General features: G+C 40.2%; 1 long non-coding RNA gene across 1 annotated transcript in view; it reads left to right on the top strand.

The window, feature by feature from the left end:
• Positions 1–9123, top strand: part of LOC116695510 (uncharacterized) — a 22329-nt gene extending 13206 nt beyond the window's left edge. Inside the window, exons 2-3 of the long non-coding RNA XR_004333484.1 lie at positions 1503–1513; positions 9110–9123. This is a non-coding gene — a long non-coding RNA (uncharacterized LOC116695510). The remainder of the gene's footprint in view (positions 1–1502; positions 1514–9109) is intronic.
• Positions 9124–11462: the final 2339 nt, after the last annotated feature.

Here is an 11462-nt window from a genome sequence, read left to right on the forward strand (position 1 = left end):
TGGCTGGTCACCATAGCTACGCGTGATGATGTAATTTTCAACGCGACTCACAACAGCAGGTCGGCTACTGGCCACAGCCAAAAGAAATGTTTTGTTTCAAAAGAAGCTGAAGGAAGCAACCAAAATCACCGCTAAAAAAAACAGGAGTTTGGGAATTCCGACGGAGTTCAGACGTCGACATGACGGTTGTTCGCCGACACAAAAGGGTAAGTTAAGTTTCCTGGTAACGTCAGCTAACATTTGCATGTGTTAGGGGCCCCGGTCAGTATTTACTATACGTTGGCGTTATATAACGTACATGAACTTTAGCAATCATGATTACACACCAACATGTATGCTGTGTACCGTTTGTGTTTCAGAGCATTCACGCTTTGCAAAATCGCCCAGCAGACCGTCTGGTGGGCGTGTCCGACTGGTGAGATCTCTTGCTCTGACCTGCTGGCTTCGTAATCTTTATGAGAGTCACGGAGAGGCTTATGACAACGACTGGGATGCACCTGGGCCGCAGAGCCGGTGGTGACAATTCAATTCAATTCAATTCAATTCAATTTTATTATAGTATCAATTCATAACAAGAGTTATCTCAAGACACTATACAGATAGACCACACTCCAGAATTTACAAGGACCCAACAGTTCTAGTAGTCTCCTCCAGAGCAACGAACAGCAACAGTGGCGACTGTGACATGACACTGTCACAGGGTGCAGAGGAAGAAGGTTGGGATGTACGGGAGGGTTTGATGCCTACTTGAATAGCTAAATAAAACTTTCTTTGAAAATTGTTTTTTTTTTTTTTTAATAACATGTGCAATATTGGAAACGACATAAAGCCGCTAATGGCTTTCAATTTGAACAGTTGAAAAGTGAATAGTGCAGAGAGTAGATAATCTGTCGTTGTCTGGCTAGATTATTTTTTAAATGTCCCGTTTGTTCTGGACACACACTCCGCACTCTTGTTTGCTAAAAACGCAGTGATCCACCACCAGCGGTCTGCAGGTTTCCACGTCACCTTTGGTATCGCCTCAGCTCGCTTGGAACCTCGACTGAGGTAGTACTAAAAAAAGTCCTGGTGCAGGTCCCAGGGACTTTTTTCGTAATGGAAAACTAAAAAGCGAGTAGAGTCGAGGCGAGTCAAGTAGATACCATGCAGTGGAAAACCGCCATAATACTGTGTTTGACCCCCTTTCGCCTTCAAACTGCCTTTCTACGTGGCATTGATTCAACAAGGTGCTGAAAGCATTTTTAAGAAATGTTGGCCCATATTGATAGATAGCATCTTGTAGTTGATGGAGATTTGTGGGATGTACATCCAGGGCACGAAGCTCTCGTTCCACCACATCCCAAGATGCTCTATTGGGCTGAGATCTGTGGACTGTGGGGGCCATTTTAGTACATGAACTCATTGTCATGTTCAAGAAACCATTTGAAATGATTTGAGCTTTATGACATGTGCATATCCTGCTGGAAGTAGCCATCAAGGATGGGTAAATGGTGGCCATAAAGGGAAGGACATGGTCAGAAACAATGCTCAGGTAGGCCGTGGCATTAAACCATGCCCAATTGGCACTAAGGGGCCTAAAGTGTGCCAAGAAAACATCCCCCACACCATTACACCACCACCACCACCAGCCTGCACAGTAACAAGGCATGATGGATCCATGTTCTCATTCTGTCTACGCCAAATTCTAAATGAGAAATTTAACGGGTGTTCCTAATAATCCTTTAGGTGAGTGTAAATACACACTTCCTGCATTACTGCAATACTCAAATACAAGTTACTCCTCTAATAAATTAGTTTTTACACAAAACAAAACAATAAAACGTTAAGACCATTAAAAGACAAGCACACTGGGTAAACAAGTTCAACTTGGGAACTGGTTGGTAAGACTCACCCTAGGCTTCCTCAGTGATTTTAGCATAGGTAAAGCCCTAGGGGTAACCTCTCTTCTCTAAGCGTAGCTTCCCTGGCGCATATCAATGCCACAAAGCCATCACTTGCATTAGCATCCCATTGACTGCCTTTCATTTTGGCATCACTTTGAGAGTGAATGACTTTACATCTGAAGCGTTTAAAGACTCTATGCATTGTTATTTCTAAAGAAACACAACAATGTATGTATGAAAAGGCTCCATTACCTTGTAGCTCATGTTATGGCTCCGTAGCAACATTTTTGTAAAATAGGCTAACAATTGTGTCATAACCACGCAACTTACTGTAGCATAGAATCAGAATCAGAATCAGCTTTTATCGCCAGGTATGAGCCCATACGAGATTTGTCTTTGGAGCATCGTGACTCACACTGTGCTTACACATACATACCAACCAAAACGAAATATACACACTAATATATACACAATATATACATACTCTAAACAGAAACATATAGCATGAGTGCATGAAGAGATCAATAAAATTATTTAATGTGCGTAGTGCAAGGGTACTGGGTAAAATAGTTTATGTTTATTATATTACAATATGAACATATGAACAGTATGAACATATGAACAGTTTCTAAATAGGAAATGAGAATGATGAATAAATAAAAAATATATATTGAGATGTGAGAATATATAATGAGATGTAGACAAAGTCGACAAATAGTAGTCGACAAATCACCAAACAGAAGAAGCTTGCACACAGTTTCGACTTACGTCAGCTGATAGGTTTAATTACTACATTAACTAGCGTTAGTTAGCAGTAATTAGCCTTGCCTGTGTTATCTCCTAACATATACTCTCTTTTGTCTCTGCTGATTGGGAAGATTGGATTTCTCTTGGCACAGCTGAAGAGACTTACAACTTTCAGACACGTTGCCCCGTCACAACTAGGTCGTCAAGCTCAGTTGGAGGCTGCGCTTAACGCCTAGCCATCACCGGGAAAGTGCTTCTATTTCTCCTTCACTGGTCCTCCGTCCAGAGCAACGAGATCTGTTGGTCCATTTCTTTAACTGTCTACAGCTAAAGCTAACAAGCTGAATATTATCCAAAACTCCATTTCTCAGACGAGCGGCAATTTGGAGCTTGCCTGCTACCACTCCTTTCATCTCAATGACTTGAAAAAGCTGTCGTTTGCACAATTTCACAAATAATCACAAAAAGGATGTTTGAGTCAGGTATGGCTGCAGCCTGGAGACCACCCTCTCATGCCCTCCCGGCTGCGTGCTGTCCCCAAGCTTCGTCTTTTCCAAATCAAAGCTTGCGTCTGCTATGTTTTCGTATATGGGTGTTTGGATTTTTTTGAACTAAACAGTACAGCAATCATGCTAATGAACAATTATTTTTCAGTAGATGTCTTAGTTACAACACGATGGAACTAGCGAAGCACTTGTGTATATATGCCTGGCGGCACCAAACAAGCCACAATTGTGTTGTTTTCATGAACAAAAGTTAGATGACCTTCACCCCTAACTAAAAAAAGTTGGATGACCCTCAACCCTAGACTAAAAAAGTTGGATGACCCTCCCCTCAATCGCCCTCCCCTGTTTTCCTCCACTGGTCCATTCCATAAATAGGCTACTGAACTGTCTAGATCAGGGGTCTTCAACAGGGGGTCCGCGACCCCTAGGGGGTCCGCGGAGGTACTGCATGGGGTCGCGAAAGTTTTGGTTGATGACTTTTTTTTATATCCCCCCCCGCCCCCCCCCCCCCCCCTGCAATTTTTTCCACTAATTGAAATGTCTTTAAATACACATTAACATGAATTCAACACACTGTAGTAAACGATAAATGGAGCCGAGATGTCTTTCATTCATCAATGCCACAATGGCACTATAGGACCAGTTTGATATAACACATTTTTACAATATATATAATAGGGGGTCCCCGCTCCACTCGCCATCAGTTTGGGGGTCCTTGGCCTGGAAACGTTGAAGACCCCTGGTCTAGATGCCAAGAGACATCTGTTTGTGGATAAATGTTACTTCGTGAATTTAATTGCCACATACCAAGTCTTTCCAATCCATAAAAACCTTTTTTTTATAAATAAACAAGAAATAGAGTCTTTAAACGCTTCACGTGTAAAGTTATTTGTTGTCAAATTGTTGCCAAAATGAATGGGAGTCAATGTAATGCTAGCATGATGGCTTATTACCTCAAAATCTCCCCATGTATCGCTCTACCCCTTGGCTACAGTCCTGCAGTAATGCAAGATAACCTCTTGCCTCAATTGTAACTTTATAGTCTGCATGTGCTGTTAAACATGCTGCTATTTGATTTCCAAAATCCTAGCATAGTAGCTGCAGAACATGTAGATAGCAGAATTACAATTGTTTTCTGCACTAATGGAATCTTTTTAGAGTACGTGGAGTTTTGTGAAAAATATCACACTTCAATGCAATGTCAAGTCTTTGATAGATGGTTGGAAGCTATCCCAGGTCTCTAAAATCAATGGTGAGAGAAGACAGTAGGTAGGCCTACTCCAAAGTTCCTCCTGGTCTGAGGCAGCTCTAGATTAGAAGGACTTGATTTCTGTGACATAAGTACACAAAAAAAGTATGGAAATTTTCTATTAAATAATATAATCCTAATCCAGTAAAAAGAAAATTTGTTGAAAGAATTTGGTGATGCAGAGCTTAGAAAATCCGGAAAAGTTTATATCTCATCCCTCTCTTCTGAAGGTAAAAGAGTTTAATTCATTTAAAACTTTCAAATTTTAAATGAAATTCACCCTACAAGTGAATTCTTATGACATAGATTCAATTTTGAAACAAATAACTGTGTTTTTTGTGAAAAAGAAGAATTTAGAACATGTATTTTTTTTCTTTGTGAGTCGGTGCAATCCTTGGAGAGATCTGCAGAGCTGGTTACAGACAGGGAAATCGCAGTGCCACCTCTGATGGAGAATATAAAGTTTGGTGTTTTGTTGAAGATAAGAAGGTAGTTTGGTCCTCAACAATTTCATGCTTTAAGAAACATTTAGACATATGTAGATCTATTTATTTGTAGACCAACCCTCCCTATCCATTGGAAGAATGACTTAAATCTTTTGCGTAAGTCACTGAAACGACTGAGGATGAAAAAGCCCTTGATTTGATTTATTTACTTGCAACTTTTAACTTATTTGAGATAGCCGTTCTGTTTTTTTTCTCTTCTTATTCATTTTTCTTCTTGTTGATTGTGTATAACTCATGAGTTTGGTTATATGCTTGATCGGAGGCAAATTTCTTTTTTTTAAATTAATTATAAAATGCATTGTTTGTTTGTATATTTGTAATCTGAATGATTGAATAAATATAAAAAAATAAAATAAACATTGTTTCTTCACACACGTGTCTCAATCATGGGCGTAGGTCTCACAATTTCTATGGCCTACGGATGTTAGGGTGTGACCTGCTCCCTATGACTCTGATTGGCTGGTACTTGTTACTTCGTTGGATGGATTGCTTAGGTTAGGCTCGAGGAGTGGATTGGTTAGGGTTAGGGACGAATTCCGGGCAAGCCAACCAGAGGCATAGTAAGGCAGAGTAGGGCGGGACATTTCTTCACCGTCCTAGAAACGCAAAATTTGCATACAACTTGGACAATCCAGCCTTCATCGTCACAACGTAGATTACTTCATAAGGTTGTGTGAACTGTTGTTAACTTTGTCTAAACCAATAACTAAAGACGACAACTTGTAATGCAGTAACAAATACAATGGAGAAACAATGAATGGTAGATAGGCTGTATTATTAAACCAATGTTCATCATTAACAAATGTAACAAATGGCAAATACACACAATAGTAACTGATAATAAGTAAGGAAATGTCAAAAAATAATCTAAGATGCACTTATTGTTAGCTTGCTCTATTGAAAATTGTCCGTGTTCTACATGTAAATATTACTAATTTCCGACAACCGTAAATGCAGCACCACTTTATCTAGGACGTCCTCCTACTCCTGACCGCAGCGTCCGAGCTTTACTGGAGCTTTTTTGCTTGGCCAACGACAAGTAAGTTGTGGTTGCAGACCGTGGTGGTTTAACCTCTACCAGTAACGTTACATGGTACGTGTTTCTATGGCTTTGCTTTCTCACCGTGATACAATGAAAGAGCAGTATAATGCACCAGCCACTCCTTTGGCATCTAGCTAAAACAAAATGTTGCCACCGCTAAAGCTAACGTTAGCTAGAAACGGCTAGCTTTATGCAGTATTTGGCTGTAGCCACCATAGAACATTGTTCACTAACAACATGTATTTTTCTGTGGTGAAACATAGACCGTTAATTCTACGGGTGAAACCTATTAACGGCATGACTGGGTCAATAACTTCCCCGACAGTGTATATAGGCCATGGCTACTTCATTTCTGGCTGGAGTGTCAGCACCGGACAGTGCATGGTAAGACACTGCTGGGTTTATGTGTAACCTCAGCACACACACGCGCCATCTGCTGTTGTTGTTTTGCAGGACTAACGTTAAATCAAATTTAAACTGGGAAAGCCATTCACATTTTCCTGGAGCCCAGGTGACCCTGTTAGAAACCCTTTTTGTCCGACCAACAAGCAACTTTACTGTCCTAAATTCTAATTTGTTTGTACGATGTAAAGAGCTCCCTGCATTTACTATGCCTCATTTTTTTTTGTTTTTTTTAATGTTGTAATATTCGCTATTATAAGTTTCTTTGTTTTTAAACATGTACTATGTTACATGATTTGAGTTTAGGATTTTTTCATTCATTATTTGGGGTAAACAAACCGTACAATAACCCCATGTACTGAATGATTTAATAAAAAAATATAGGGTTTGTAATTTTCAGCAATACTGTTTTTTTTTATTTATCTATTTATTTCTTATATTTTCCTATGCCCTCTCATTTTTGTAGTCTGTTACTTGCCAGTTTCCACTCACTAAGAGTTATTGTCTATTAATTTTTCAAACTGACCTAATTCATCAACAATTTGTTAGCCTAATTCCTTATGCTTTGGAAACCTGATCTTCAGTAGGTTGTTATTTAAAATATGAAAGTATTTTCTTCAATTGTATGTCCAAATGAGAAGTCAATATTGGTGAGCTCTATCCACAAACATTAGCTTTGGGGGACTTTTTACTTTTTAAATAAATTACACCTTGCCACATCGGAGCAAACAGCCGGTGTGAAGAAATCATGTACGCTACCAGTTATCACCAGGGCCGCAAGATAAGGAAAAATCATTTTCATTGTATTTTTTATTCTCTCCCTTTTTGTACAGCATGAACTAGCACGACAAGTCCTGAATTCCTCCAAGTTTGCATGTCATTCATCTACAATACTCAGGAGAAGGTTTTGTACTTCACAGGTAAGTGAAGTCCACTTTATGAACTTTGCATATAGCTAACTGTATAATATTAGGTTGGTAATAACTATTTGGCAGCTTATCATACATAAGACACTGATAAAAGGTCTATGTGCACTGTTAATGTCTTGGTACTTGGATGAGAGGTGCATGAGTTATTTTGAACTATTCTTACTTTAAAGCTTAGTATATTAACGCCAGTGAGTCTATGACGTTCCTCTTCCGGTATGGCTCTGATGCCGCCTGAAATTCCACCGGATTGTTCTTAATTCAATCACTATGGTTACCTGCTCCTCAGATCTCTGCAGGGTGAATCCAGACAGCTAGCTAGACTATCTGTCCAATCTAGTTTTCTGTTGCACAACTAAAACAACTTTTGAATGCACACATGTTCCAACAAACAAGTTCCTTCCCGAGCTATTTACAGAGGCGCTAAGTGCAATTGTGATTGGTTAAATAAATGCCACTGAACCAGAGCAGTTTTTTGGATTGCTGTGGGACTAGCCAACCCTTCTCCACAGTGTTGTGAAGGAAGGTCTGGTACGCGAGACTCCACCCCGTGCATTGAGAGCATAGTGCTGCTGGATTATGCATACATTTTATGCACAGACATGCCCTCACAGTTAAATAAAACCACTGACGCAAAGTCCTGGTTGTTTAATGTACAACCACCAAATGAGTGGTGGAATATTTAACTTCTATCACACAGCTTGTTGGACAGCAGTAAGTAGTAGGTATTGCACATTTAAAATGTTAATTCAGGCGTAATGTATCTTGGTTTTGTGTTGCAGCATAATGACATCCAGACACACACACTCCAAAAGAATCCAGGGACTGACAAGAATGTCTGGTAAGTAAGAAAAAAAAAAAAAAAAAAAAGAATAAACTATTACTATGCGTTTTTTTACTATGTCTCATTCCCTCACTTTATCATAATGTACGTGTGTGTGTGTGTGTTATTCGCATATCTCTTGAACCGTTAGTCCGATGGATTTCAAACTTGACAGGTGTCTTGCTACGGGCACAAGTACGGTGCAGTGCCAAGTTCGACGTTGTTTGGATTAGTAATGCAAAAGATATTGTTAAATATATATATATATTATAATATATAACTACCGTTCAAAGTTTGGGGTCACATTGAAATGTCCTTATTTTTGAAGAAAAGCACTGTACTTTTCAATGAAGATAACTTTAAACTAGTCTTAGCTTTGAAGAAAACCTCTATACATTTGCTAATGTGGTAATGACTATTCTAGCTGCAAATGTCTGGTTTTGGTGCAATATCTACATAGGTGTATAGAGGCCCATTTCCAGCAACTATCACTCCATTGTTCTAATGGTACAATGTGTTTGCCTCTTGGCTCAGAAGGCTAATTGATGATTAGAAAACCCTTGTGCAATCATGTTCACACATCTGAAACAGTTTAGGTCGTTACAGAAGCTACAAAACTGACCTTCCTTTGAGCATTTTGAGTTTCTGGAGCGTCACATTTGTGGGGTCAATTAAACGCTCAAAATGGCCAGAAAAAGAGAACTTTCATCTGAAACTCGACAGTCTATTCTTGTCCTTAGAAATGAAGGCTATTCCATGCGAGACTTGCTAGAAATTGAAGATTTCCTACAACGGTGTGTACTACTCCCTTCAGAGGACAGACAACCGGCTCTAACCAGAGTAGAAAAAGAAGTGGGAGGCCGCGTTGCACAACTGAGCAAGAAAATAAGTACTTAGAGTCTCTATTTTGAGAACAGACGCCTCACAGGTCCCCAACTGGCATCTTCATTAAATAGTACCCGCAAAACACCAGTGTCAACATCTACAGTGAGAGGCGGCTGCGGGATTCTGGGCTTCAGGCAGAGTGGCAAAAAAAGCCATATCTGAGACTGGGCCAATAAAAGAAAAAGATTAAGATGGCAAAAGAACACAGACATTGGACAGAGAAAGACTGGAAAAAAGTTTTGTGGACGGATGAATCCATTTTGAGGTGTTGGATCACAAAGAAGACGTTTGTGAGACGCAGAACAATATGAAAGATGCTGGAAGAATGCCTGACGCCATCTGTTAAGCATGGTGGAGGTAATATGATGGTCTGGGGTTGCTTTGGTGCTGGTAAGGTGGGAGATTTGTACAGGGTAAAAGGATTCTGAATAAGGAAGGCTATCACTCCATTTTGCAACGCCATGCCAACCCGTGGACAGCGCTTGATTGAGCCACTTTCATCCTACAACAGGACAATGACCCTAAACACACCTCCAATTGTTGCAAGAACTATTTAGAGCAGAAGCAGCAGCTGGTATTCTATCGTATGGAGTGGCCAGCGCAGTCACCAGATCTGAACCCCATTGAGCTGTTGTGGGAGCAGCTTGACCTATGGTACGCAAGAAGTGCCCATCCACCAATCCAACTTGTGGAAGCTGCTTCTGGAAGCGTGGGTTGCAATTTCTCCAGATTACCTCAACAAATTACAGCTAGAATGCCAAAGGTCTGCAATGCTGTAATTGCTGCAAATGGAGGATTCTTTGACGAAAGCAAAGTTTGATGTAAAAAAAATCTTTTCAAATACAAATCATTATTTTCTACCTTGTCAAGGTCTTGACTCTATTTTCTATTCATTTCACAACGTATGGTGGTGAATAAGTGTGACTTTTCAGGAAAACCACAAAATTGTTTGGGTGACCCCAACTTTTGAACGGTAGTTGATATGGTAAAAAGCACACATTGGCTTTTGCCGCTCTTGCCGCTGGCCACTCCCCCCCTCCCACTGCTCACAGCACAGACCAAGACAAGAGGGTCAAAGAAAGCATACATAATTTCAGGCAAAAATGCCATAATAATGCAGTTTTTGGCTTGAGAAATCTGTTGAGGAGTGAATATTTTAGTAACCACGGTGGCTGTAGATCATCTTCAACTCTGAGATGGTAAAAGAAACTTTTCCCTGGGGCGACCTCTAGTTCACCCTGTAAGAGCGTGCGCCCCATGTTGGCTGAGTCCGCAGCAGCAGCCCGGTTTTGAATCTGACCTGCAGCCCTTTGCGTGCGTATCACCCCTCATCTCTCCTACGCCTTTCATCAAATGTAATGGGAGGGAAAAGACCCCAAAAAAACATTCCCATATTGTTACCTCTAAGCACAATGTATTTATTGTTGCACTGCCTTAAAACCTGGAGGTCAATATAATACTATATTAAATATAATTAATAATAACAAATAATGCATTGAAGCAATTCAAAATTTCTTGTGCACTTTCTTTTATAAATTTGAACTGAAAAGTGGCTAAAAATATAAGTGACTGGTAAAATGGGGCATCTACCAGCAGAGATGTTAGTAACAAAGTAGAATTATTACTTGTCTGGGTCTCTAGTACTTTATGCAGTGGGCCAAAAAGTATGTTGTCAGCCACTGATTGTGCAAGTTCTCCTACTTAGAAAGATGAGGTCTGTAATTTTTCATCATAGGTACACTTCAACTATGAGAGACAAAATGAAAAAAGGGTTAGAGAATCCAGAAATCACATTGTGGATTTTTTTAAGAATTTATTTGTAAATTACGGTGGAAAGTATTTGGTCAATAACAAAAGTTGAACTCCATACTTTATAGCTAAACCTTTGTTGGCAATGACAAGGTCAAACGTTTCCTGTAAGTCTTCACCAGGTTTACACACACTGTAGCGGTATTTTGGCCCATTCCTCCTTGCAGAGCTCCTCTAGAGCAGTGATGTTTTGGGGCTGTCGCTGGGCACACGGACTTTCAACTCACTCCACAATTTCCTATGGGATGAGGTCTGGAAAACTGGCGGCAACTCCACACCTTGCTTTTTTACTCTTTTTCCGTTGCCCGAGTGTGTGTTTGGATCATTTTCATGGTGGAAGACCCACCACGTTCCATCTTCAAGCTCTCACTGATGGAAGTAGGTTTGGCTTAAAATTTCACGATACAGGCCAAATCGAGGGAGATTATCAATGGTCTGTATGTCTTGCATTTTTCTTACAATTGCTCCCACAAGTTGATTTATTCACCACAACCTGCTTGCCTATTGTAGATTCACTCTTCCCCCTGGTGCAGGTCTGCATGTTGTTCTTTCTCCAGGTGTCCTTCGACAGCTCTTTGGTCTTGGCCTTGGTTGAGTTTGGAGCTGACTGTTTGAGGCTGTGGACAGGTGTCTTTTACAGATAACATTCAAATAATACAGTAACAAGTGGAGGACAAAGCTTCT

This window comes from Etheostoma spectabile, chromosome 9 (genome assembly GCF_008692095.1).
Source record: "Etheostoma spectabile isolate EspeVRDwgs_2016 chromosome 9, UIUC_Espe_1.0, whole genome shotgun sequence".
NCBI classification, from domain to species: Eukaryota; Metazoa; Chordata; class Actinopteri; order Perciformes; family Percidae; genus Etheostoma; species Etheostoma spectabile.